This window comes from Bos taurus, chromosome 21 (assembly GCF_002263795.3).
Source record: "Bos taurus isolate L1 Dominette 01449 registration number 42190680 breed Hereford chromosome 21, ARS-UCD2.0, whole genome shotgun sequence".
Classification (NCBI taxonomy): domain Eukaryota; kingdom Metazoa; phylum Chordata; class Mammalia; order Artiodactyla; family Bovidae; genus Bos; species Bos taurus.
Window position 1 is genome coordinate 57452698 of NC_037348.1, and position 27936 is coordinate 57480633.

The 27936-nt window shown below is 43.8% G+C and overlaps 1 protein-coding gene, 1 non-coding gene and 1 pseudogene across 3 annotated transcripts in view; 2 read left to right on the forward strand and 1 right to left on the reverse strand.

Moving 5' to 3' along the window:
* Positions 1-1636: 1636 nt before the first annotated feature.
* Positions 1637-1708, reverse strand: TRNAS-GGA (transfer RNA serine (anticodon GGA)). Its single transcript has one exon. It is a non-coding gene; the product is annotated as a tRNA-Ser (tRNA).
* Positions 1709-11993: 10285 nt separating this feature from the next.
* LOC100138249 (serine/threonine-protein phosphatase PP1-gamma catalytic subunit B-like) lies at positions 11994-26272 on the forward strand (annotated as a pseudogene).
* Positions 26179-27936, forward strand: part of GOLGA5 (golgin A5) — a 28776-nt gene continuing 27018 nt past the window's right edge. Inside the window, exon 1 of one of the 2 annotated variants that reach the window (XM_005222181.4) lies at positions 26179-26329. The gene's annotated coding sequence lies outside the window, so the exon portion shown is untranslated. The remainder of the gene's footprint in view (positions 26330-27936) is intronic. The other variant, NM_001098007.1, reaches the window with a different exon arrangement.

The following is a 27936-nucleotide window of genomic DNA, read 5'->3' on the forward strand; positions in this document are numbered from 1 at the left end:
GACAGAGGATGAGATGGCTGGATGGCATCACTGACTCGATGGACGTGAGTCTGAGTGAACTCCGGGAGTTGGTGATGGACAGGGAGGCCTGGTGTGCTGCGATTCATGGGTTCGCAAAGAGTCAGACACGACTGAGCGACTGATCTGATCTGATCTGACTGTGTCTTAGTTGTGGCTCCTGGGATCTTTGATCTTCGTTGCAGCATGTGGGATCTAGTTTCCTGACGAGGGATCAATCCTGAGCCTCCTGCATTGAGATCGAAGAGTCTTAGACACCGAACCACGAGGAAGTCCCCTCCCTGCCTCTTTGGAGCAGTTACTCAGAGCTATCCAAGAGGCTGTCTCCCAGGCTACAGTCCTTAGTAAAACCTGAATAAAACTTGACTCACAGCCCTCACACTGCATTTTTCTTTCAGTTGACAGGTGGACAGATTGTTCATGTTCCTAGCTAAGGCATCCATTCCACCCCCCGACCCCCCCATGCCTCATGTGTACCACCCCCTCTCAGCAAATCAAGGGCATGGCTTCAAATTCCCTCTCTCTTTTGGATTATCATTTTTTCTTCCTCCTTTGGAGTTTTCTTGGAAAAGAGAAAGATCTGTTTTTTCTCCAATCTAAAAAAAGAAAAGCAGGGAAAGAAAAAAAATCATCTCTTGACCCCACCATCCCCTGTAGAAGCTGCCTATTTTTCTTTTCCTTGACAACAAAATTCCTTAGAAGAATGATCAGACTCATTCTTTCCAATTTCCCATGACCCCCCAATTTCTCTCTAGATAGATAGATAATAGATAGGTACAATGGAATACCATAAAATAATGAAATTTCCTCATGGAACAATGTGGCTAAATATTACACCTTATGTTGACAAAATGAGCCAGATACAGGAGAAAACATACACAAAGACTCCGTGGATGTAAAGTTCATAAACAAACAAAATTAAACTAGATGGTTCAGTTCAGTTCAGTCGCTGAGTCGTGTCCGACTCCTTGCGACCCTATGAATCGCAGCATGCCAGGCCTCCCTGTCCATCACCATCTCCCAGAGTTCACTCAAACTCATGTCCATCTAGTCGGTGATGCCATTCAGCCATCTCGTCCTCTGTCATCCCCTTCTCCTGCCCCCAATCCCTCCCAGCATCAGGGTCTTTTCCAATGAGTCAACTCTTCACATGAGGTGGCCAAAGTACTGGAGTTTCAGCCTCAACATCAGTCCTTCCAAAGAACACCCAGGACTGATCTCCTTCAGAATGGACTGGTTGGATCTCCTTGCAGTCCAAGGAACTCTCAAGAGTCTTCTCCAACACCACAGTTCAAAAGCATCAATTCTTTGGTGCTCAGCTTTCTTCACACCACAGGAAAAACCATAGCCTTGACTAGACGGACCTTTGTTGGCAAAGTAATGTCTCTGCTTTTGAATATGCTATCTAGGTTGGTCATAACTTTCCTTCCAAGGAGTAAGCATCTTTTAATTTCATGGCTGCAGTCACCATCTGCAGTGATTTTAAGTGAAGTGAAGTCTCTCAGTCATGTCCGACTCTTTGTGACCCCATGGACTGTAGCCCACCAGGCTCCTCCCTCCATGGGATTCTCCAGGCAAGAGTACTGGAGTGGGTTGCCATTTCCTTCTCCAGGGGATCTTCCCAACCCAGGGATCGAACCTGGGTCTCCTGCATTCCAGGCAGATGCTTTAACCTCTGAGCCACCAGGGAAGCCTTTTGGAGGCCCCCCAAATAAAGTCTGACACTGTTTCCACTGTTTCCCCATCTATTTCCCATGAAGTGATGGGACCAGATGCCATGATCTTTGTTTTCTGAATGTTGAGCTTTAAGCCAACTTTTTCACTCTCCTCTTTCAATTTCATCAAGACGCTTTTTAGTTCTTCCTCACTTTCTGCCATAAGGGTGGTGTCATCTGCATATCTGAGGTTATTAATATTTCTCCCGGCAATCTTGATTCCAGCTTCTCCCAGCCCAGCGTTTCTCATGATGTACTCTGCATATAAGTTAAATAAGCAGGGTGACAATATACAGCCGTGACGTATTCCTTTTCCTATTTGGAACTAGTCTGTTGTTCCATGTCCAGTTCTAACTGTTGCTTCCTGACCTGCATATAGGTTTCTCAAGAGGCAAGTCGGGTGGTCTGGTATTCCCATCTCTTTCAGAATTTTCCACAGTTTATTGTGATCCACACAGTCAAAAGCTTTGGCATAGTCAATAAAGCAAAAATAGATATTTTTCTGGAACTCTCTTTCTTTTTCAATGATCCAGCAGATGTTGATCATTTGATCTCTGGTTCCCCTGCCTTTTCTAAAACCAGCTTGAATATCTGGAAGTTCAGGGTTCACATATTGCTGAAGCCTGGCTTGGAAAATTTTGAGTGGTATAGCAATGCAAATTTAAGGGTGCCAACTGAAAAAAAAAAAAGCACAGTGTGCAAGTTATGCATTAAGTTTTATTTGGGGGAAAATGATGACTATAGCCTGTTAGACAGCATTTCATATAGCTCTGAGAAACTTCTCCAAAGAGAAACAGGGGAAGGTCAGTATACATGTGATTTGGGTGAAGGGGAAGTACATGCAATCGAGCACATATTTTTTGCAGAAGGTTACTGCTAGTCACAAGAAGCAGACATCACCATGAAGGATTTCAGTGCTTTTCTAGATATCAGGAGGTACAAGAATCAGGCTCATATTAATAAAATTGCCCCATATTTGAGACAATTTTGAGAAAACTTGGCTCATATTAATTAATAAAATTGAAATATCTGAAAATATCTATCTGAAGACCTGTTCTGCTAGTTTTTTCTATAAGACAGAGTACCTCATTTTTGCTCTCTACCCTGAACTCATTTTGCGAGGTCCTGAAGTCAGCAGGTGCAGAGGCTCATAATTTTAATCCTTGTAAGGGTAGATGGCCAGTGCCAATTTGTAGGTGACAGGGGATAGACCTTTCTTTGGTGTTCTGAGACCCAATTTCCAGTGCCTATGGAAAACACACACACACACACACACGCACACACACACACACACACACACACACACACACACACACACAAAACCTAAGAGCTGTGAGCTGGGTTTCATTCAGGGTTTCACTGAGGATGGTAGCCTGAGAAACACCCTCTTGATATCTCTGAGGATCTGCTCTGCAAAGGTAGGGGCCAGTGTATATATGAATTTTTTTTTGTCTAGGAAAAACTGAAGTCAAGCAAACATCTTGGTGAAGGATTACTGCTCATCAAAAAGAACAGGAATCTCAAGTTAATGATTTTAGTGCTTTTCTATGTATGAGAAGATGCAAGAATCTGTGGTCACTGAAGTTTTTCCTGAGCTATGTGTCTTGACTACACAGGGGCCTGTTCTTAACTATCTGGAACCTCATCCTGTTTATCCAAAGCCTTGGATGCCTCACCTGCTTTTCCATTCTGATTCCCCTCAGGGTGCACAGTCAGTGAGCGCCCGCAGTGGGCTGTGAATTAACTCTTTGTATAACTGGAGGATGGGTGACAGTCTGTTCCTTTTTCTACACCAACATGGGAGCGGGTATTCCCCGTGTAACAGACGGTTCTCAAACACTCACTGGGTGTCCTGAAATTCAACTCAATTCTGGCACTGTCTACCTGAAAACAGCATCAGACTCCACTGGTCAAGACTTCAGTCCTACAAGACTGCCCTTCACGCACTTCAGCCCCCGACTTCAGAGACCAGTCACAAGTCCAAGTTCTTATCTGTCTTAGCTTCTTCTGACCAACCAGCTAAAGACTGGAGCTTCCAACACCCTTTCGTGGATTTCAGATGCTAGTTGCAAGTCCAGGTTGTTAAGTGGACTTCTTAGGAAACTGACAACAAATCAGAGGTTTTCAAAATGCACTCCTTGATAAATTTGCTAGAATTGTAGCAAAAAGAGGAACCCCTTCCAGGGCCCAAAAGTGGGCTCTTGTCTAACACTGAGAAATGAGTTGTTGGAGGAGACACACATGCTGACGAAGAGACTTTATTGGGAAGGGGTGCCTGGGCGGAGAGCAGCAGGGTAAGGGAACCCAGGAGAACTGCTCTGCCATGTGGCTCACAGTCTGGGGTTTTATGGTGATGGGATTATTTTCTGTGTTGTCTCTGGTCAATCACTCTGACTCAGTCCTTCCTGGTTGGGTACGCATTGCTCAGCCAAGATGGATTCTAGCCAGAAGAATTCTGGGATGTTGGTAGGACATATGGACTGGTGTCTTCTTTTGAAAGAAAGAAAGTGAAAGTAAATTTGCTCAGTCCTGTCTGACTCTTTGAGATCCCATGGACTGTAGCCTGCCAGGTTCCTCCATCCATGGGATTTTCCAGGCAAGAGTACTAGAGTGGGTTGCTCTTTCCTTCTCCAGGTGATCTTCCAGACCCAGAGATCAAACCTGGGTCAGGTCTCCCGCACTGTGGGCAGACTCTACCACCTGAGCCACCAGGGAAGTCTTGTGTCTTCTTTTGACCTTTCCCAAGTTCTTCTGGTTGGTGGTGGCTTGTTGATTCTGTGTTCCTTACCAGGACCTTCTGTCGCAAAATAATTCATGCAGACGGTTACTATGGTGCCTGGCCAGGGTGGGCAACTTCAGTCAGTGTTTCCCCTTACAGAATGGCCCACAGAGAGACATGTTACTTACTAGATCACTAGTTTATCGTGAAAGGGTGCAACTCGGGAAAAACCAGATGGAGAACTGCGTACGGTATTACCAAACCTAACTTGCATCTGCTCGCCCACTATGCAGCATGGCCAATGTACTGACTGACACCAGGTTATAGTGAAGCAAAGTCAGCATTTATTGCAGGGCCCAGGGCCAAGCTCATGCTCGAAAGACTCAAACTCCTCCGTGGCTTCCAGGGAAGGGGTTTTAAAGGCAACTTTTGACGTGAGGGCTGCAGGGTGTATGATGTTTTTCTGATTGGTGCTGGTGAGGGTGGTGTTGCAAGAATCTTAATCATCCACCTCCTGGTTCAAACCAGTCTGGGGTCAACATGCTATGGTCAGCATGTGGTCACCATCAGTATGTTGAACAGGGGAAGAGTGGGTGGGGGTGTGGTGGGGTGGGCTCTTCATTTCTGCAGAACAGCTCAAAGGTATGTGTCAGATTGTTTTATATATGTATCCCTTGAGGAGGAACTAACACTGTCTCATTGCTATTGCTGAACTATTGTTTCTTGATTGTTTTCCCTTTGTTTCTGCATCCCTTCACTTCCCTAATTAGTAACTGCTTAAGTCTGCTCTTTGGAACTCAAGAAAGGCCTAGAAGCCTTTTTTATACAAAAAAGAAAGAGGGGATACAGAGCGGCTTTTTTCTGCTAGTCACAAGGAGCGGACATCACCATGAAGGATTTCAGTGTTTTTCTAGATATGAAGAGATACAAGAATTGGACTCATAAAATCGTCCCCTGAAAATATCTATCTGAAGATCTGTCTTCAGTTTTTCTCCCTGAGCACAGAGTGCCTCATTTCTGGCCTGAACTCCTTTCAGGGGGTGTTAAAAGTCAGCAGCTGCAGCAGCACATGATTTAATCCTTACGGAAGTAGGCAGCGAGTGCCCACGGCAAGTGCCAACTTGTGATTGACAATATCAAGATGTACGCATACAATACATGTTCACATAATAAAAACCACAGGGAGGCACCATTAGACACCCGCCAAATTGACAAAATTTGTGAGGTTGGACAAAACCATCATTTTAAATACAAAAAGGAATTTAAAAATTTTTTTTAAAGTGTAAGAAATCTGCTGATGGCAAGGTCAAAACCAGATTCCAGAGGCGAATGAGCCTTGAGGTTAATGACTAAAACTGACAGAAAGAAAACATGCTCTGGGCAGAGAGGTAAAAAGATCCTGGGAGAACTGCAGCCTGTGGCAGCCCTCATGGGGCTTCCTTAAAGTTTTTGCTCTATGCCAGCCCCCTGCCCAAAACAACTTCTGTCCAGCTCACCAGAGACCTCCACACTTCTAAATGCATTAGTCATTTTCAAGATCTATCATGCTTGATTGCTTATCTTATCATGCTCATCATGCTTGATTGCTCACAGAAATTTTTTCGATGTGAAATTCACATAACATAAAACTAATAATTTTAAAGTAAAATTCATGGCATTTAATACACATAATGTTGTACAAGCACATCTCTATGGAGTTTCAAGACATTTTCACCACCCCAAAAGAAAACGCTCTTCCCAAATCAATGCTCACTCCCCACTCCCCACCCATCTGCTCTTTGTCTTTATTTACCTGCTCTGCGTATTTTCTATATATGCCATCATGCTCTTTCCCCACAATTTGATGCAGCCGATCACTTCCTCTTCCTTTAAACATTTTCTTCATGAGGCTGCTAGGATCCCCATGCTTCCTGGTTTTCCTTACCCTGATCTCTGAACATTGGAGGTCCAGAGCCCGATACCTCTCCTTGTCTCTGTCCCTACTTAGTCCCTGACTGACTCATCATGGTTTTAAGTTCCATCCATGTCTCTCCAGCCAGGACTCTCCGCAGACCTCCAGACTCACACATCCTATTGTCTACTTGACACCTCTCCACTTGGCCTGTCACACTTGTCCGGATCAAGACTGAGCCCCTGACGTTCCCCACTAAGCCTACTCTTCCGATTCATGTCAAGTCCTTCTTCGAAGTCCTCCAGCAGAAAACCTTACAGCCTTCATCCTTGACACTTCTCTTTCTTTCCTTAAAAAATGTATATTATTTATTTATTTAGGCTGTGCTGGGTCTTTGATGCTGGGCATGGGCTTTCTCTAGTTGCAGCGAGCAGGGGCTACTCTTCGTTTGGTGCATGGGCTTCTCACTGCAGTGGCTTCTCTTGTTGCTGACCACTGGCTCTAGGCACATGGGCTTAGTTGTTCCGTGGCATGTGGGATCTTCCCAGACCAGGGATCGAACCTGTGTCCCCTGCATTAGCATGTGGATTGTTAACCACTGGACCCCCAGAAAGAGAAGTCCCTTCTCTTTTATTCCCTACATGATCTGTCAGCAAAATCCTACTGATTCTCTTCAGAACAGCTCTAGAATCTGACCACTTCTTGTCACCCCCACAGCTATCATTCCGGGGTGGGTGCTCTCCTTTCTCACCAGGGTTGTTACGGTTACCCAGAAACTGTTGTCCTGCTCCTGTCCTTGGTCCATGTCAATCCATTCTCAACACATCATCCAGAGGGACCCTGGTTGTATTGGTCAGGGTTCTCCAGAGAAACAGTATGTATGTGTGTATGATAAAGATATGGAATTAATTCATGCAGTTATGAAGGCTTGAAGTGCCGTGATCGGTTGTCTTCAAGTTGACACCCAGGAAAGTCAGTTAGCTTTTCAAATGCTAACTGCATCTGGAAACACCCTCCCAGACACACTCAGACATGATGTTGAGCCAGGTATCTGGGCGTGCCCTGACCCAGTCATGTGGACACATAAAATGCACACTGAATTGCTAAACAAGTTAAAGCATTTCTCTGCTTAAGATTCTCTAAGGGCTTCCTAATGCTTTTAAGATAAAATGCAGAATTCTCACATGGCCTAGAAGGACCTGTATTATCTGAGCCCTGCCTGCCTCTCCACCCTCACCTCCAGCATCTCTGCCCCTTATGCCCCTGCAGTCCTGGCTCCCTTTGCCCCTGACCCATGTCTCGATACTCACTCTCCCTTCTGGCTGCAACACTCTTCTTTTTCCCACTCTGTATCCTCTGGGCTCACTTCTTTATCTCCTTCAGGTCTTAACAGAGCTGTCACCTCATTCAGCCTTCCCTGACCATCCTATTCAAAATTGCAACTTCCGTTCCAAACACCACCCCCTCCTTCCCTGCTCTGTATTCCTCCATAGAACTTATCACTGTCTCAGATGCCAGAATTTGACTGTCTTCTCTCATTAGAATATAACCTTGGTCTCTTTGGTTCCTATCCCCAGCAACTAGATTTGTACTAAGTGCATGTGAGAATGTTAGTCGCTTCAGTTGTGTCTGACTCTTTGCGACCCTATGGACTGCAGCATGCTAGGCCTCCCTGTCGCTCACCATCTCCCGGAGTTTGCCCAAGTTCATGTTCATTGCATCGGTGATGCCATCCAGCCATCTCATCCTCTGATGCCCTCTTCTCCTTCTGCCCTCGATCTTTCCCGGCATCAGAGACTTTTCCAATGAGTTGTCTGTGTGCATCAGATGACCAAAATACTGGAGCTTCAGCTTTAGCATCAGACCTTCCAGTGAAATTCAGGATTGGTCTCCCTTAATGCTCAATAAATATTTGTTGAATCAGTGAATGAATTTTCCAAAAGCTAGTTTCAAGAAAGAAAAGGAGTTTGTACTGACCAAGAGAAAAATTTCTTATTGTTCATAGAAAGGAGAAACTTTCAAGAATTCCACTTCTAAGTCTCTGCCTTAGAAACCCCACATGTATTCTTGTAAGAGAATGGCACGATCTTGTGAATTCAGTCCCAGACCTGTGTGTGCTCCTACCCACCGATAAGATGGACATAAGACTGGTCACACTGTTGCAGGAAGGGAGACCTTTCCTAGGGCCCAAGAGTGGACTCTAGTCTAACACTCGGGAATGAATTGTCCATGGATGGTCACACTGTTGCAGGAAGGGAGACCTTTCCTAGGGCCCAAGAGTGGACTCCTGTCTAACACTCAGGAATGAATTGTCCATGGAGACACATGTGCTGATGAGAGACTTTACGGGGAAGCGGTGCCTGGGGTGGAAAACAGCAGGGTAAGGGAAGCCAGGAGAACTGCTCTGCCATGTGGCTTGCAGTCTTGGGTTTTCGGTGATGGGATTCATTTCTGGGTTGTCTCTGGCCAATCATTCTGACTCAGGGTCCTTCCTGGTGGTGCGAGCATCTCTCAGCCAAGATGGATTCCAGCAAGGAGGATTCTGGGAGGTTGGTAGGACATATCAATTGGTGTCTGTGTCTCCTTTCTCCTTAGGACCCTTCCCAAATTCTTCTGGTTGTTAGATCCGCATTCCTTACCCAGGACCTCCTGTTGTAAGATAAGTCATGCAAGTGGTTACTATCATGCCTGGCCAAGGTGGGTGGTTTGAGGCAGTGGGGGCCACAGGGCTGAGTAGATTGAGGTGTGTTCACACACCCAGACTTACTCATTAACTCACCAATTTAGTCATTCCTCAGGTCTCCCTGTTTATAACTGTCAGTTACCTTATCTATCCACACAGACTTTGAGCTCCTTGAGAGCAGATGTCATGTCTCCTTAATGCCTCGCTGTGCCTGGCGTAGACTAGACAACTCAACAAAGATGGAATGGGTGGGTGAATGAAAGACAGTGGGCAGAGTGAAAGAAGGCCAGAAGCTGGGGCGTTCACAAGGCTTGTCTTCAGAATGGTGGGGACACCTGTCTGGACAGAGCAGAGGGTATCTACTGGGGAAATAACATTGGGTGAGGGAATCCGGGCACTGAGTCCCTGCTAGGCTGCTGCGTTCCCTAATTATGGGAGAATAAGCCAGTTGAGAGGGACATGAGTTGAAACAAGCAAACATTTATTTGGCTACCCCACTTGTGTTCAGATGGCAAATCCCCAAATCGTGACTAACAGTCAGTTTACAAGGAAATGATATCAAGGACCAGCTGTGCCCCCTTCCTGGGCACCATCACGAGGCTCGGGCATCCTTCTCTCTTCCTCTGCCCTCTGTGACCAGGGACCCCCACTCACTATCCCTCCATCCTGAGACCGTCACCTCCATCTCAGCCTCCTGGCTCCTGAGGCAAGGGGGCTGCGCTGGTCCTGCCCCTCGGTCACTCCACCAAATTCGCACTCAATTGCAAAGGTGATGTCTCCCCCGCAGAGTGGTAAAGACCCCTCCTCTCAGACCTAGGGAACTCCACCAGGCTTTTCTATGCTTGTATGTCAGGAATGCCTCCAGCACTGCAGCAGAAGCTACCACCTCCATGTCCCTGGGGTCCTGGAAAACCACGTTGGGTAGCTACTTGAGATGAGTGTGGGGAGGAAGGTGGTAGATAGGCCTTGTGGTTTAGGCAGGCTGGCATGGAGGGGTACAGGGAGACCATGGCAAGACCCACATCTTCATTCTGGATGGAACTAGGACTTTAGATGTGGACTGTGGATGGAGAAGAATAAGTAGAAGGCCATGCAGGGGAAAACTCAGAAGGACATAAAAATCATGCTTACCATTTATTAAGTCCTTGTTGTGCGCCAGGCATTATACTGGATGCTTACATATGCAATAGATTCTGTCTGAGATATCTGCCTATCTCATGGAACCAGCGCCTCTAATCCACAGGGTGGGACCACTGCATTCATTCATTTAACAAGTATGAAAGCACCTACCAAGGACTTCCTGGGTGGCACAGTGGTAGAGAATCCGCCTGCCAATGCTCTTCCTGCTTGAGACACAAGAGACACGGGTTCGATCTATGGGTCAGGGGGATTCCCTGGAGAAGAAAATCGCAGCCCACTCCGGTATTCTTGCCTAGGAAATCCCATGGACAGAGGAGCCTGGTGGGCTACGGTCCATGGGGTTGCAAAGAGTCGGCCATGACTGAGCATGCACACGCAGAGCAGAGAGAGAAGCATCTACCAAGTAGAAAGCCCTGTCCCAGATATTAGGTACACAGAGAAAGACAGATGTGGTCTATGCCTTCATGGAGGGGGGATGGACACTAAGTAAATAAACAACTGGACATATATACACACTATACAAATTATTATAAATTTGCATAATTATAATTGTACAAATTATACACAATGAAATTAGCATAAATATTATAAAGGGAAAGAATGAGGTACCATGTGGAGAACAGCAGCTAGCTGACCTCGAGTGGCCAGGGAAGCCTCCAGAAGGGGAGAATTTTATACCAAGACCTGAAGGATGGGAGGGAACCGGCAATATGAAGTGGTAACTGTGGGTAGTGGGAGAACAGGGGACATGTGGAGAGGAAATTTCCAGGCAGTGGGAACATCAAGGCCAGTGTTCTTGAGGGTAGGATGGCCGGACGCTGTGAGTCTAAGGAAGAGCAGTTCTAGATGGAGATGGCGAGGGCAACTTGGGCCAGATCCTGCAAGGCCTTTGCTGTAGCAGAAATAGAAATGAGACTTTTCTCATAAATAAGGGAATAAGAGAACAATGAACAGGCTGGAGAAACAGCTTAAACAGGACCAAAAGAGTTAAGCAACCTTGGTTACTCTTTCGCTGTTACTACTAACAAACACACGTAGCTAGACTGCTCCTTCACCAAGCTAATCACTCTCAGAGTCTGTGAATTCTATCCTGCACTTGGCATTCTTTTCCCCCACACCTTCAGAAGGAACGTCACGAACAGATCACTGCAGAGAGGACCAACCCCAGTTATGCCTGATGCCAGCTGTGGCTGTTTTGAAATTTTGCAAAAGAAACAAGAATGCAAGCCTGTCACTGCCTTGAGCCTTATTTCCTTCTCCAGACTGCCAGCCCTGACTATAAAATTTCTCGCTAACTCCTCCAGGGCAGGCACAGTTCTGGAGCCACTAGCCTACTGTGTCGCCTCTTTGCCTGGCAAAGAAATAAAGCTACGCCTTCTCTTTCCTCCAAACCTCTGTCTCCGTATTTCCATTTGGCATGGGTGCATAGAGAGCCGAGATTTTCAGCGACACCTTGTGGGCCAGAGTAGGGAGGCTGGGTTTCATTTTACACACTGTTATTTGATGTGTTATTTTAAAAGTACATAGATTATTGAATCACATAATCTAAAAATTTTTGATAACTGTATTTTAATAATTTCCAATCTAGTTTCTTTTATCATCCTGTGCATATTATTTTATGCATCGAAAAACACAATTCTGCCTCAGGATTCCAATAAGGAGAGAAAGAGGATGCAGGGAATGAGGCCAAAGGAGGGGACCCACTGTGGCTTCTGTCATCACCTCCACCACCACCACGGCCACCTCTGTGCTCCTGGCCTTGGGAAAGGAGGTATAAATCCCCAGGTGTGAGCCCACGCCTGCAGGAGGGTCAACTGTGAGTAGGTGATGGCAGATACAGATAAACTCAACATCAACAGCCTCAACCAATGACTGCTGCAAATGAGAGGGTCTAAGCCACACAAGGATGTCTGGCTACAAGGAAAACGAAAAAAGAGAACTGTGCTTAAAGTTCTGCCAAATCTTTCTGAGTCAGCCCATCCTACTAGAACTTGAAGCATTGCTCAAAATAGTGATGATACCCACAGGCAATACTTAGATTTGTCTCAACTTTTGCAGTGTGGTGGTTTCCCACTAGGAAGCAAACTATAGTGGCCGACACAGACTTTGGAGACTATCTGCCTTTTATTGGCTAAAGAAAAAAATTGATTATCCAGAGACTTTTTTCTTCTTAGAAGAAACCACAAATGTGCCATTATCAATAGAATGTATGGATTTTGTGATGAATGTAAAAGATATAAAGTTACATTATGGAAAACATGTTTCACAGACTGCTTTACCTGTTTACCAGTAGCAGCCTTCTTGGTCAAGAAAATACTCTGCTGTCCTGGAGGTTTGTCACCAGATCCTCAATCTATGGAGCAGATTTGGAAAACTATGTGACCCTCTGATGTACCAGATCAAGGTCTTCTTTGTGACCTTTTGCGGTGTGACCTGGGTAAAGTTGTCTTAGGATAAAAATGACAGAGGAGTGTCCTTCACACTTGGTGCAGAAGTGGTTGGCAAATTTCTCCATAAGTATGATTTGGGTCTTATATGTAGAGCCTATAAGGTGGTAGAAGATGGGTATGAATTTTTTGCCAAGAAACATTCGATCACTCTGTTGTCTGCACCCAATTATTGTGGAGAGTTTGACAATGGAGATACCACGCTGCTGCTGCTGCTGCTAAGTCGCTTCAGTCGTGTCCGACTCTGTGTGACCCAATGGACGGCAGCCCACCAGGCTCCCACCTCCCTTGGATTCTCCAGGCAAGAACACTGGAGTGGGTTGCCATTTCCTTCTCCAATGCATGAAAGTGAAAAGTGAAAGTGAAGTCCCTCAGTTGTATCCGAGTCTTCGCGACCCCATGGACAGCAGCCTACCAGGCTCCTCCATCCATGGGATTTTCCAGGCAAGAGTACTGGAGTGGGGTGCCATTGCCTTCTCCATAAGTATGATTTGGGTCTTATATGTAGAGCCTATAAGGTGGTAGAAGATGGGTATGAATTTTTTGCCAAGAAGCATTCGATCACTCTATTGTCTGCACCCAATTATTGTGGAGAGTTTGACAATGGAGATACCACGCTAAGTGTGGACAAAGTCTTTTTCAGATTTCAAACCTTGCAGAGAAAAAGAAGCCGAATGCCAGGAGATCCATTAACATCCCCAAGGGGTGTGACCACAAAGCAAGCAAAGAAATGGGTGTCATTTTGACACTGCTTAATTGGAACTTGTGATATAGAGTGTACGACCTTCATTTTTTAAATTATGTGGATTGTCCAGCTTGCTCAAATAGTGTTGGTGAGCCTGCTCCTCCCATTTTTGACTTAATGAATGATATTTGCTTGTTATAACAGCAAATAGGAAACTCTCCACACCCAGGAAAAAAATGTTTTATTTTTTTACAGTTTTGTTTTGTTTTTTAATTCTCTGTTCCTTTTGCAAACAACTTTAATGATGGTATTAAAGCTGAAAGTCTCAGGACAGTTTATCCTGTCTAGGAGGTAAGTGTACAACTGATCTGTTTTAAATTCACTACAACCCATGAATAATGTGAATGTTCGTTTTCTTTAAGATATAAAGAGAGCCCTAGGGTGCTCTATCTGTACAAGTTATCATCATAAAATGCATACTGTTGATACAAACTGCTGTGAACAGAATATTTTTAAACCTTTGTTTCAAAAGGATTGCTTTTTATCTTACTGTCTTATCATGTACACACATTTTTATAGCTGTCCAAGTTGGGAGTAACTTTCAACCTTGCCAGCATCACTGGTATGATATGTATTTAATTAAAGCACACTTTCCCTTGTTGTTGTTGATTAGTTGCTAAGTCATGTCCAGCTCTTTTGCGACCCCATGAACTGTAGCCCACCAGGTTCCTCTGTCCATGGGGTTTTTCAGGCAAGAATACCAAAGTGGGTTGCCATTTCCTTCTCCAGGGAATCTTCCCAGCCCAGGAATCAAACCCCCCGCGTGTCCTGCATGCAAATCCTGCAGACGGATTCTTTACCACTGAGCTACCAGGGAAGCCCTATCATATACTTAAAATGATGATTAAAGTCATTATTTTAAATGTTTCTGTCTTCCCTAAAGCCAAAGCTTTTGTTGAACATTGAGTGTCTACATATTGACACTCCTCTGAGTATAAGGTGGCTTAATTGTGTACACAAGCTACTTCCTGAGGATTCAAAAATAGGTTTTTGAATTTGAATAGCAATTAGTAACATAGTGTTCCTTAAGCTATTAATGATTAAAGTTAATAACCTTTTGTACAATTTCACTATAGCCTATTCATTAAATAATCCTGTTACACCAGGTCTGAACCTGTCCATTTAGAAAGCTTCAAATTACAGAAATAATGCTGTTCTAAACAAGTGACCAATTATGCTTTCTTTGCTTTACTTTCTTTATTCAATAGTGAAGTTGAGGCTTATAAATCAGAACAAAGGAATCAACTTACTATCCACTAGTTTATACAGAACTTACAATACCTATGACTTTTTAAAACTGTGATCTGTTAAAAAGAATTGTTTCAGCAGATGACTGTGTATAATATCATGTGATGAAAATGAATTCAGACTTCTTAAATGATGAACTTGTTAAAAATAAAACAACGAAGACTTCCCTGGTGGTCCAGTGGTTGAAAATCCTCCTGCCAATGCAGGGGACATGGGTTCAATCCCCAGTCTGGGAAGATTCCACATGCTGCAGGGCATCTAAATCCGTATGCCACAACTAGTGAATTGCACACACCCCGCATTCTGTGCTCCGCAACGAGATGCCACTGCAAGGAGAAGCCTGCACACTGCAACTAGAGAGTATTCCCCACTCACCACTAGAGAAAGCCCTCTTGTGTGCAGCAACAAAGACTCAGCACAGCCATCGTTGTTTCCCAGTTGCTAAGTCGTGTACAACTCTGCAACCCCATGGACTGCAGCACACCAGGCTTCCCTGTCCTTCACCATCTCCCGGAGTTTCCTCAAACTCATGTCCATTGAGTTGGTGAGGCTATCCAACCATCTTATCCTCTGTTGCCCTCTTCTCCTCCTGCCCTAAATTATAAATAATAAAAATTTAAAAATAGAAAAAAATTATTAAAAAAAAAAGATAGCCACACAATTCTGCAAAAGGGTTCATGGCACAAAGAAGATAAGATGTAGGTCCCTTCCCTGCACCCAAGCAGGACTAGTCTTCCACAGAACCCCAGAACCTCAAAGTGAGGCTCTTAAAGAACACCCAGGGAACCCCTTAGTGGTCCAGTGGTTGAGACTTGACACTCTCACTGACAGATCAGGTTCAATCCCTGGTCAGGGAACTAAGATCCCACAAGCCTTACGGCATGGCAAAAAAAAAAAAAAAAAAAAAACACCCAGTACAGGTGCAGAGACATTTTGAACTCCCTAGAAGCTACATCAGGAGCTTCTTGGCTTCTTGGTGGGGCATGGGGAAACACTGGAAGGGGATCTGCATATCCTCTTCCCCATCTTCACCCTCTTCATCTACAGTCTTTAATCAGGAGTGCTTCACTTGGATGCACTTTATGTATGAGGCATAGACATAAGATGTCCTTAAAAGAAAGAACACCATGGTATAAAAATCACTCATATACACCTTCAAAACCACTAACCACCCATTTTACAGATGAGGAAACTGAGGCCCTGATAGAGAAAGGGAGTTGTTATGACACAAAAACAAGGCACAGCATGCTGTTTGTTGACTCTCAGGCACGTGTTATTTCCAGGAAAATTCAAAGCCTCTTCTCCAACCAGCCCTGCTGCCCACATAGGGTCAAATGGGGGTGGGAGGCTTCTGAGCAGAAAATGCTCATGACACTCTGAGAATGAGGGGTAAATGGGGGCCTAGGAAGTTTCATCAGGAGTGCCATGGCAGAGGGACTCATCTCCAGGAGCATCTTAGCACTCCAGATGACACTGAATTCGCCAGAAATGGCCTGTCAAGCTGGAGGAACTCCCAAACAGGTACAGGAATATGAAATTCCTGGGTGTCATCTAGGGCAGATTTATGGAAATATTACATTCTGTGCTCTATAAACAAAACAGTCCACCAATCCTCATTTTACTTGTTAATCCAAATATGATATGCATGTACATATTTTTAAGTATTAAGTGCCTCCTGCTGCTGGAAGATAGAAATGCACAAAGAGGTTCACAATTTCGTCCTTCAGAGCTGCTTAACAAGGAGTAGAATCATAAAAACCTGGTGTTGAAGGAATATAGGAACCTTCTAATGAGGGTCACAAAATCCCTGGAGAAAGCCTGCTGGGCTGGGCAGGACATATAAATGAAGGGTGTCAGGAGGTACTGAGAGGCAGGACTATGAAGACATGGGGAGTGCATTAGGCCTCCAAGGATGTTCAAAGTTAAGAATTGTTTTAATATTAAAAAAAATACATTCTTATGGTACAGTGTTCAAAGGGCACATCCCAAAGAGGATTCATTGAAGAAAAAACCACCCTCTCCCGTGTGTTGCCCAGCCAAGTTTTCCAAGGAGGCAAAGAAATAGATTTTACTCATAAAAGATATTTCTATACAAATGATAGCATACAAACACCATTTTTTTAACTTCTTTTTTTTTTCTTAAACATCATGTGTTGTTAAGATCCTGGAGCTCTTTATATATCCTTCAGTTCAGTTCAGTTCAGTTCAGTTGCTCAGTCATGTCTGACCCTTTGCCACCCCATGGACTGCAGCACTCAGGCATCCCTGTCCATCACCAACTCCCGGAGTTTACTCGAACTCATGTCCGTTGAGTCGGTGATGCCATCCAAGTATCTCATCCTTTGTCGACCCCTTCTTGTCCCACTTTCAATCTTTCCCAGCATCAGGGTCTCTTCAAATGAGTTAGTTCTTCGGATCAGGTGGCCAAAGTATTGGAGTTTCAGCTTCAGCTTCTATATAGAAAACCCTAAAGACTCCACCAGAAAATTACTAGAGCTAATCAATGAATATAGTAAAGTTGCAGGATGTAAAATCAACACACAGAAATCCCTTGCATTCCTATACACTAATAATGAGAAAATAGAGAAATTAAGGATACAATTCCATTCACTAGTGCAACGAAAAGAATAAAATGCTTAGGAATATATCTACCCAAAGAAACAAAAGACCTATATATAGAAAACTATAAAACACCGGTGAAAGAAATCAAAGAGGACACTAATCAGATCAGATCAGATCAGTCACTCAGTCATGTCTGACTCTTTGCGACCCCAAGAACCGCAGCACGCCAGGCTTCCCTGTCCATCACCAACTCCCGGAGTTCACTCAAACTCACGTCCATCGATTCAGTGATGCCATCCAGCCATCTCATCCTCTGTCGTCCCCTTCTCCTCTTGCCCCCAATTCCTCCCAGCATCAGAGTCTTTTCCAATGAGTCAACTCTTCGCATGAGGTGGCCAAAGTACTGGAGTTTCAGCTTTAGCATCATCCCTTCCAAAGAAATCCCAGGGCTGATCTCCTTCAGAATGGACTGGCTGGATCTCCTTGCAGTCCAAGGGACTCCCAAGGGTCTTCTCCAACACCACAGTTCAAAAGCATCAATTATTCGGCACTCAGCCTTCTTCACAGTCCAACTCTCACATCCATACATGACCACAGGAAAAACCATAGCCTTGACTAGACAGACCTTTGTTGGCAAAGTAATGTCTCTGCTTTTGAATATGCTATCTAGGTTGGTCATAACTTTCCTTTCAAGGAGTAAGCATCTTTTAATTTCATGGCTGCAGTCACCATCTGTAGTGATTTTGGAGCCCAGAAAAATAAAGTCTGACACTGTTTCCACTGTTTCCCCATCTATTTCCCATGAAGTGGTGGGACCGGATGCCATGATCTTCGTTTTCTGAATGTTGAGCTTTAAGCCAACTTTTTCAGTCTCCACTTTCACTTTCATCAAGAGGCTTTATAGTTCCTCTTTACTTTCTGCCATAAGGGTGGTGTCATCTGCATATCTGAGGTTATTGATATTTCTCCTGGCAATCTTGATTCCAGCTTGTGTTTCTTCCAGTCCAGCGTTTCTCATGAGGACACTAATAGATAGAGAAATATACCGTGTCCATGGATTGGAAGAATCAATATAGTGAAAATGAGTATACTACCCAAAACAATCTATAGATTCAATGCAATCCCTATCAAGCTACCAACGATATTTTCACAGGGCTAGAACAAATAATTTCACAATTTGTATGGAAATACAAAAAAACTCTAATAGCCAAAGCAATCTTGAGAAAGAAGAATGGAACTGGAGGAATCAACCTGCCTGACTTCAGGCTCTATTACAAAGCCACAGTCATCAAGACAGTATGGTACTGGCACAAAGAAGAAATATAGATCAATGGAACAAAATAGAAAGCCCAGAGATAAATCCACACACCTATGGACACCTTATCTTTGACAAAGGAGGCAAGAATATACAATGAAGAAAAGACAGTATCTTTAGCAAGTGGTGCTGGGAAAACTGGTCAACCACTTATAAAAGAATGAAATTAGAACACTTTCTAACACCATACACAAAAAATAAACTCAAAATGGATTAAAGATCTAAATGTAAGACCAGAAACTATAAAACTCCTAGAGGAGAACATAGGCAAAACACTCTCTGACATAAATCTCAGCAGGATCCTCTATGACCCACCTCCCAGAATATTGGAAATAAAAGCAAAAATAAACAAATGGGACCTAATTAAACTTAAAAGCCTCTGCACAACAAAGGAAACTCTAAGCAAGGTGAAAAGACAGCCTTCAGAATGGGAGAAAACAATAGCAAATGAAGCAATGGACAAAAAATTAATCTCAAAAATATACAAGCAACTCCTGCAGCTCAATTCCAGAAAAATAAATGACCCAATAAAAAAATGGGCCAAAGAACTAAATAGACATTTCTCCAAAGAAGACATACAGATGGCCAACAAACACATGAAAAGATGCTCAACATCACTCATTATCGGAGAAATGCAAATCAAAACCACAATGAGGTACCATTTCATGCCAGTCAGAATGGCTGCTATCCAAAAATCTACAAGCAATAAATGCTGGAGAGGGTGTGGAGAAAAGGGAACTCTCTTACACTGCTGGTGGGAATGCAAACTAGTACAGCCAGTATGGAGAACAGTGAGGACATTCCTTAAAAAACTGGAAATAGAACTGCCATATGACCCCGCAATCCTACTGCTGGGTATTCACACCGAGGAAACCAGAATTGAAAAAGATACATGTACCCCAATGTTCATTGCAGCACTGTTTATAATAGCCAGGACATGGAAGCAACCTAGATGTCCATCAGCAAACAAATGGGTAAGAAAGCTGTGGTACATCTACACAATGGAATATTACTAAGCCATTAAAAAGAATACATTTGAATCAGTTCCAATGAGATGGATGAAACTGGAGCCTATTACACAGAGTGAAGTAAGCCAGAAAGATAAACACCAATACAGTATATTAATGCATATATATGGAATTTAAAAAGATGGTAACAATAACCCTGTATGCAAGACAGCAAAAGAGACAGATGTATAGAACAGTCTTTTGGACTCTGTGGGAGATGGAGAGGCTGGGATGATTTGGGAGAATGGCATTGAAACATGTATAATATCATACGTGAAACGAATCGCCAGTCCAGGTTCGATGCATGATACAGGATGCTCAGTGCTGGGGCACTGGGATGACCCAGAGGGATGGTATGGGGAGGGAGGTGGGAGGGGGGTTCAGGATGGGGAACATCCGCCGTGTACACCCGTGGCAGATGCATGTTGATGTATGGCAAAACCAATACAATATTGTAAAGTAATTAGCCTCCAATTAAAATTAAAAAAAAAAGTTTTCTCCAACACCACAGTTCAAAAGCATCAATTCTTCAGTGCTCAGCTTTCTTTATAGTCCAACTCTCACATCCATACATGACTACTGGAAAAACCATAGCTTTGACTAGATGGACCTCTGTTGGTAATGTCTCTGCTTTTTAATATGCTGTCTAGGTTGGTCATAACTTTTCTTCCAAGGAGCAAGTGTCTTTTAATTTCATGGCTGCAGTCACCATCTGCAGTGATTTGGGAGCCCAAATAAATAAAATCTGTCACTGTTTCCACCGTTTCCCCATCTATTTGCTGTGAAGTAATGGGACCAGATGCCATGATCTTAGTTTTCTGAATGCTGAGTTTTAAGCCAATTTTTTTCACTCGCCTCTTTCACTTTCATTAAGAGGCTGTTTAGTTCTTCATTTTCTGCCATAAGGGTGGTGTCATCTGCATATCTGAGGTTATTGATATTTCTCCAGGCAATCTTGATTCCAGCTTGTGCTTTGTTCAGCCCAGTGTTTCTCATGCATGATATTTCTGCATATAAGTTAAATAAACAGGGTGACAATATACAGCTTTGATGTACTGTTTTCCCTATTTGGAACCAGTCTGTTGTTCCAAATCCAGTTCTAACTGTTGCTTCCTGACCTGCATACAGATTTCTCAAGAGGCAATTCAGGTGGTCTGGTATTCCCATCTCTTTCAGAATTTCCCACAGTTTATTGTGATCCACACAGTCAAAGGCTTTGGCATAGTCAATAAAGCAGAAATAGATGTTTTTCTGGAACTCTTTTGTTTTTTCGATGATCCAAAGGATGTTGGCAATTTGATCTGCGGTTCCTCTGCCTTTTCTAAAACCAGCTTGAACATCAGGAAGTTCACAGTTCACATACTATTGAAGCCTGGCTTGGAGAACTTTGAGCATTACTTTACTAGCATGTGAGATGAGTACAATTTTGTGGTTTTTTGAGTATTCTTTGGCATTGCCTCTCTTTGGGACTGGAACGAAAACTGACCTTTTCCAGTCCTGTGGCCACTGCTGAGTTTTCCAAATTTGCTGGCATATTGAGTGCAACACTTTCACAGCATCATCTTTCAGGATTTGAAATAGCTCAACTGGAATTCCATCACCTCCACTAGCTTTGTTTGTAGTGATGCTTCCTAAGGCCCATTTGACTTCACATTCCAGGATGTCTGGCTCTAGGTGAGTGATCACACCATCATGATTATCTGGGTCGTGAAGACCTTTTTTGTACAGTTCTTCTGTGTATTCCTGCCACCTCTTCTTAATATCGTCTGCTTCTGTTAGGTCCATACCATTTCTGTCCTTTATTGAGCCCATCTTTGCATGAAATGTTCCCTTGGTATCTCTAATTTTCTTGAAGAGATCTCTAGTCTTTCCCATTCTATCGTTTTCCACTATTTCTTTGCATTAATCACTGAGGAAGGCTTTCTTATCTCTCCTTGCTAGTCTTTGGAACTCTGCATTCAAATAGGTATATCTTTCTTTTTCTCCTTTGTTTTTTGCTTCTCTTCTTTTCATAACTATTTGTAAGGCCTCCTTAGACAGCCATTTTGCTTTTGAATTTCTTTTTCTTGGGGATGGTCTTGATTCCTGTCTCCTGTACAATGTCACGAACCTCTGTCCATAGTTCTTCAGGCACTCTGTCTATCAGATCTGATCCCTTGAATCTATTTGTCACTTCCACTGTATAATCATAAGGGATTTGATTTAGGTCATACCTGAGTGGTCTAGTGGTTTTCCCTACTTTCTTCAATATAAGTCTGAATTTGGCAATAAGGAGTTCATCATGATCTGAGCCACAGTCAGCTCCCAGTCTTGTTTTTGCTGACTCTATAGAGCTTCTCCATCTCTGGCTGCAAAGAATATAATCAATCTGATTTCGATATTGACCATCTGGTGATGTCTATGTGTAGAGTCTTCTCTTATGTTGTTGGAAGAGGGTGTTTGTTATGACCAGTGCATTCTCTTGGCAAATGTCTGTTAGCCTTTTCCCTGCTTCATTCTGTACTCCAAGGTCAAATCTGCCTGTTACTCCAGGTGTTTCTTGACTTCCTACTTTTGCATTCCAGTCCCCTATAATGAAAAGGGCATCTTTTGGGGGGTGTTAGTTCTAGAAGGTCTTGTAGGTCTTCATAGAACTGTTCAACTTCAGCTTCTTCAGCATTACTGGTCAGGGCATAGACTCTATATCCTTACATAAGAATTTTTGTTTTTATTTTCTTAAAAAAACACCTGCATAGTATTCCAGTGCATGAATATACCAAGTTTTTTCTTTTTCAAATAAATTTTTTTTATTTATTTGGCTGCACCAGGCCTTAGTTGCGGCACACAGGATCTTAGTTGCAGCATGTGGAATCTAATTCCTTGAGCAGAGATCAAACCTGGGCCCCCTGCATTGGGAGTGCAGATTCTTAGCCACTGGACCACCAGGGAAGTCCCCCCCTAAGATTTTAAATCAATGTACATTTAACTTGTTTCCAATGCTGGCTATTATAAGTAATGCTATAGTTAATAATTTTGCATATGTGTGTATACTCACACACATGCAAAATTATTAAGTAGGATAATTTCCTAAAAGTTGAAATTGAGAAATCACTTTCTCAAAGATTATGTCTATTTTTAAAATTGTTTTAATTGAGGGATAACATACATGCAATAAAGTTAACAGTTGTTAAGTACAGAGCTTAATAAATTCTTACATACAATATACATTGTCAGGATCCTAGAAGCCTCCATCTTGACCCCTCCTAGTCAATGTCTGGCCCCGCAAAGGTAACTACTATTATAACTTCTATAATCATAGATTAACTTCACCTGTTCTGACCTTCATATTAATAAAATTATATGGTATGTGGTCTTTTGTGTCTGCTTTAACTCAACACTATTTAACTCAAGTATGTCTGACTCATCCATGTTGTGGTGTGTATAGTTTCTTGTTTTTCATTGTACATGTCTTTTGATGGAGCTTGCCCCCATTTGTCTTGAGTGGAACTTCTGACTCATAGGGTGGCCCTATGCCTGATCAAAGAGAAGGCCTATATTTAGGTTCAATGGATACAGTCCAAGTTTTCCAAAGTGGTTCTATTACTTAGAGTTCTGTTGAAAACACATGAATGTTCTAGCAGCCCCATAAACTCACCAGTACTTGGCAATTTCCATCTTTTTACGTTTTAGCACTTATGGTGGATGTGTGAAAGTATTTCTTTATTGCATGGCTCTAATATCATTTACTTCTGTTACCATCCACGGAAAAAGGAATATAAAGAATCTAGGGAACCAAACACCTGCATGAATGAATCAGTGATTAAATAAATGTTTATTTAATTTACATCTCCAAAAACCTTATTGATTAAATTGAAACACACAGACAGAATTTGGAGTTTTAAAGGGATAGTGCTAAACCTTTTGTTATTAAGACATTATACATCTTTCATAATATTTTGATGTCAAATATATTATTTTTAAATCTAGTGGAAAGATGGTGGATTTTCGATGATTATGAGGATTCCGTTTTGGTGAAAAAATATAAGAAAAGTTTATCAGCTATTTTTTTATGTACCTCTGTGTTTGAAACTTAGTTATTTAAAACATATGTCTGTAAAGTCTATGCTCAGCTAAAAAAAAACAGTATTTCTTTCTGATTTTAATTTTGCATTTCTCTGATGACATCATGAGAAGCGCTGGACTGGAAGAAACACAAACTGGAATCAAGATTGCCTGGAGAAATATCAATAACCTCAGATATGCAGATGACACCACCCTTATGGCAGAAAGTGAAGAGGAACTCAAAAGCCTCTTGATGAAAGTGAAAGTGGAGACTGAAAAAGTTGGCTTAAAGCTCAACATTCAGAAAACGAAGATCATGGCATCCGGCCCCACCACTTCATGGGAAATAGATGGGAAAACAGTGGAAACAGCGTCAGACTTTATTTTTCTGGGCTCCAAAATCACTACAGATGGTGACTGCAGCCATGAAATTAAAAGATGCTTACTCCTTGAAAGGAAAGTTATGACCAACCTAGATAGCATATTCAAAAGCAGAGACATTACTTTGCCAACAAAGGTCCGTCTAGTCAAGGCTATGGTTTTTCCTGTGGTCATGTATGGATGTGAGAGTTGGACTGTGAAGAAGGCTGAGTGCAGAATAATTGATGCTTTTGAACTGTGGTGTTGGAGAAGACTCTTGAGAGTCCCTTGGACTGCAAGGAGATCCAACCAGTCCATTCTGAAGGAGATCAGCCCTGGGATTTCTTTGGAAGGGATGATGCTAAAGCTAAAACTCCAATACTTTGGCCACCTCATGCGAAGAGTTGACTCATTGGAAAAGACTCTGATGCTGGGAGGGATTGGGGGCAGGAGGAGAAGGGGATGACAGAGGATGAGATGGCTGGATGGCATCACTGACTCGACGGACGTGAATCTCAGTGAACTTCGGGAGTTGGTGATGGGCAGGAAGGCCTGGCGTGCTGTGATTCATGGGGTTGCAAAGAGTCGGACACGACTGAGCGACTGATCTGATCTGATCTGATCTGATGACCCATAAATAGTGTTGACCACTTTTTCCTGTGCTTTGATCAATTGGATATTTTCTCTTGTGAAGTACGTATCTAAGATATTGGTCCATTTTGGTTGGGTTGATTGGTATTTCTTATTGATTTCTCAGAGAGCTTTATATACTCTGCATACAAATCCTTGGTCTGATATATGTATTGTAAACATGTTCTACCAATCTTTGACTTGCCTTTTATTCTCTTAATGCTTTCTTGGTTTTTGTTGTTGTTGCTTTTGCTTTTTTTTTGATGGAAAGAAATTATTAATTTTAACAAAGTCCAAATTGCAGTCTTTTCTTCTGTGGTTAGTGGTTTTTTGCACGTGTCTTGTACAAGGCAAAGTCGTAACCTCTTTCTGTTGGGTGTGCTGTTTCTCTAGCTAACGTAGCCCAGTCCCAGTGACTTCTGGGTGGTAGGTCTGTATATGCTGACTCTTAGGAAGTATGGGTGGGAATTCTTGAAATAGTGGGGTAGCCTGGCACCCCACTCCAGTACTCTTGCCTGGAAACTTGCATGGACAGAGGAGCCTGGTAGGCTGCAGTCCATGGGGTCACTAAGAGTCAGACACGACTGAGCGACTTCACTATCACTTTTCACTGTCATGCATTGGAGAAGGAAATGGCAACCCGCTCCAGTGTTCTTGCCTGGAGAATGCCAGGGACGGCGGAGCCTAGTGGGCTGCCGTCTATGGGGCAGCACAGAGTCGGACACGACTGAAGTGACTTAGCATAACATAGCATATACAACATGACTTCCCTAGTGGTTCAGACGGTAAAGCGTCTGCCAACAATGAGGGAGACCAAGGTGCGATCCCTGGGTCAGGAAGATCCCCTAGAGAAGGAAATGGCAACCCACTCCAGTATTCTTGCCTGGAAAATGCCCTGGACGGAGGAGCCCGAAAGGCTACAGTCCACGGGGTGGCAAAGAGTCGGGTACGACTGAGAGATTTCACTTTCACTTTCTTTATGAACAAAGTAAATGCTGAGTATTTGTTGAATTACTAAAATTGTAGACTTAATTCAAATATTCAATGAACAGCTTGCATAAGATAACTACAATACACCTGTATGAAAAGTCCTTTACTGGCCATTTCTATCTTTTGGGTCTCAGCTCAAATGTTTCCTCCTCAGAGTAAGACCGTCCCTGACCACAGCATTTAAAGTGCTTCTTCCACCTCCAGTCACTTCTCATCATCTTGTCTTTACAGCTCTGGTAAAGCTCTGAAACTTATTTTCTTTACTCCCACCTCCTGCTCAACACTATTTTTCGTAAATCTAAGCAGGCGGAGGAAGAACCGGTAAAAGTAAACGGCAGCAGGGACACCAGCGTCTCAGTCCTATTTTCTCCTTTAAGGGGGAGGACCGCCCTTGCCATCAAAGAGGCCCGCAGAGGGGACCGCCCCCTTATGGGCGTGGCCTCTAATGTTGTGTCGGCCGCGTGCGGGCCGTGGTCCCAGGGAGGCGAGCAACGTCACACGCACGCAAGCCCTGCCCTTTTCCTTTCTCGCCACAGGCGGCGAAAGGGCGTGGCCAGGCGCGAGGACCCCGCAGCTGGCGGCGCTGCTGCCTGAGTCGCCTCCAGGTGGCTGCTCTAGGTTCCTGGCCGCTCAGGCAGCTCGGAAGGCACTCTGTTTTGGGGTCCTCGCTGCTCTTCCACGTCTCCCGGAAGAGTAGCTGGGCCGTGGCAGGTCCGGGACCCGGTCTACTCAACCTGAGCCCTCTCCCGGCCCGCTGCTGAGGAAGGGCGGCCCGGGAGGGTGATCAGGCCGCGGTGCAGCCGCTGCAGAGCCTTCAGGTGAGGCGGCCGCGGGGGCCCTACGGCCCGATGGGTTCCTTTGGGGCGTTAACGGCCTTAGAGGCGGGGGCGGCAGCCCCTTGGCGGAGACCTTGGTCTCTCCGCCCAGCTAGGGGCTCAAGAAGAGGGAGGGGAGGCCCCCTGGATCTCCACGGACGTTGCTTGGTGCCCTCCCCTTTCCTGTCTCCGCGACCTCAACCTGGTTTGGCCCGTCTTCCCCCTCCAGAGGCTCAACGAAGTGGGTGGGAAGCAAAGTTGGGGGTCTGGACTCGCCTACCTGAGATCCCAACAACAGACTCAAGGGGACCGACCAGCTGACCCCCAACCTTCCTCCGTGTTGACACCTGGCCGGCTAGCAGGCCCTGCCCCCGCAGTCGGTCGACCCGTCCCCGTCCCACGCCCTCGCCCTGTTTCTTCACCTCGGTGTGGGCCGTTTATTTACTGGGCAGAATGACCTCAGAATTCTACCTCAGAAGTCTGCTAGAGTTTTTCTCTTGTCCATGGAGGAAATGCCCAGGGCCCGTCTTAACCTTTAATTGGGTAGTCAGTCTTAAGGCACAGGCTTTTGTTTGAAAGTCCTTTTAAACTTTAAGATGGCAGGCAAGATGGAAGAAATTAAATATGTTTTGATCGCCTTATTAGGAGAGATAATTTGCCCTCTAATTACCACCAGTGTTTACTTGGGAATAATAAATACTTTGTAGGGAGTTTTATATGTTTGGGAGCATGTCACTTCCATTTTCATTTGATTTACATAAACTCTGTGAAATACACAGTCATGTAATCATCCCGTTTTGTAAGGAACAGGTTTAGGGGGTCAGTTTCTTCTTGAGGTTATTCAGGTACTGGTAGGTTAGATTGAGAAGGCAGGGGTTAAAAGTGGGTTTGGCTGACTTACATTTGCCTGTCTGTGCTGCTGTCTAAACTCTGGGATCTTTCTAAACCTTCCCCCCACCTTTTTTTTTATGGAAAAAAAGGGAGGGTACTGCTACTTAACAGTTGTGAAATTTCACAACAGTGGTTGTGAAAATTATGTGTGCTAAAGATAATGTTTGCAGGACATCTAAAAAAAATTAATTCCATTCAGCAGTATTTATGGTGCCTAGGGTATGCTGAGAATTCACTGGTGAGCAAAAGACATGGCTTTTATCTACCCACTCTCTTCCTCTCCTTCCCCAAGAGGGAGAGATGGGGGGGAAAATACGTGTAAAACATGAAGGGCTGTCAGGGAAGAGAATGGTGTGTGTACAGACAATGATAGAACCTAATTTAGATGGGAAGAAAGAGCTGGTTTTGGAGCAGATGACATTTGGGTGAAGACCAAGAACGAAAGAGTTAATTGTGAAAGAATGCCAGCACCGCAGGTGAAAGAAACAGTGTGCACACTCAAGAAATGGTTGTTGACTTTTTTATATACTACTCTCCTACATCATGGAAGCTAGTTATTTCATTATTTTGATTCATTGCGGCACTGGATAAGTACCCAAGTATATGTATCAACATGAATGGCTATGCTATCATCTTGTTTTATTTGGAACTTAGCCTAATGTGCTATGGTAGGTACAGAGAATCCAAATGATTGGAGGTGTGTTTTAAATGTGTATATG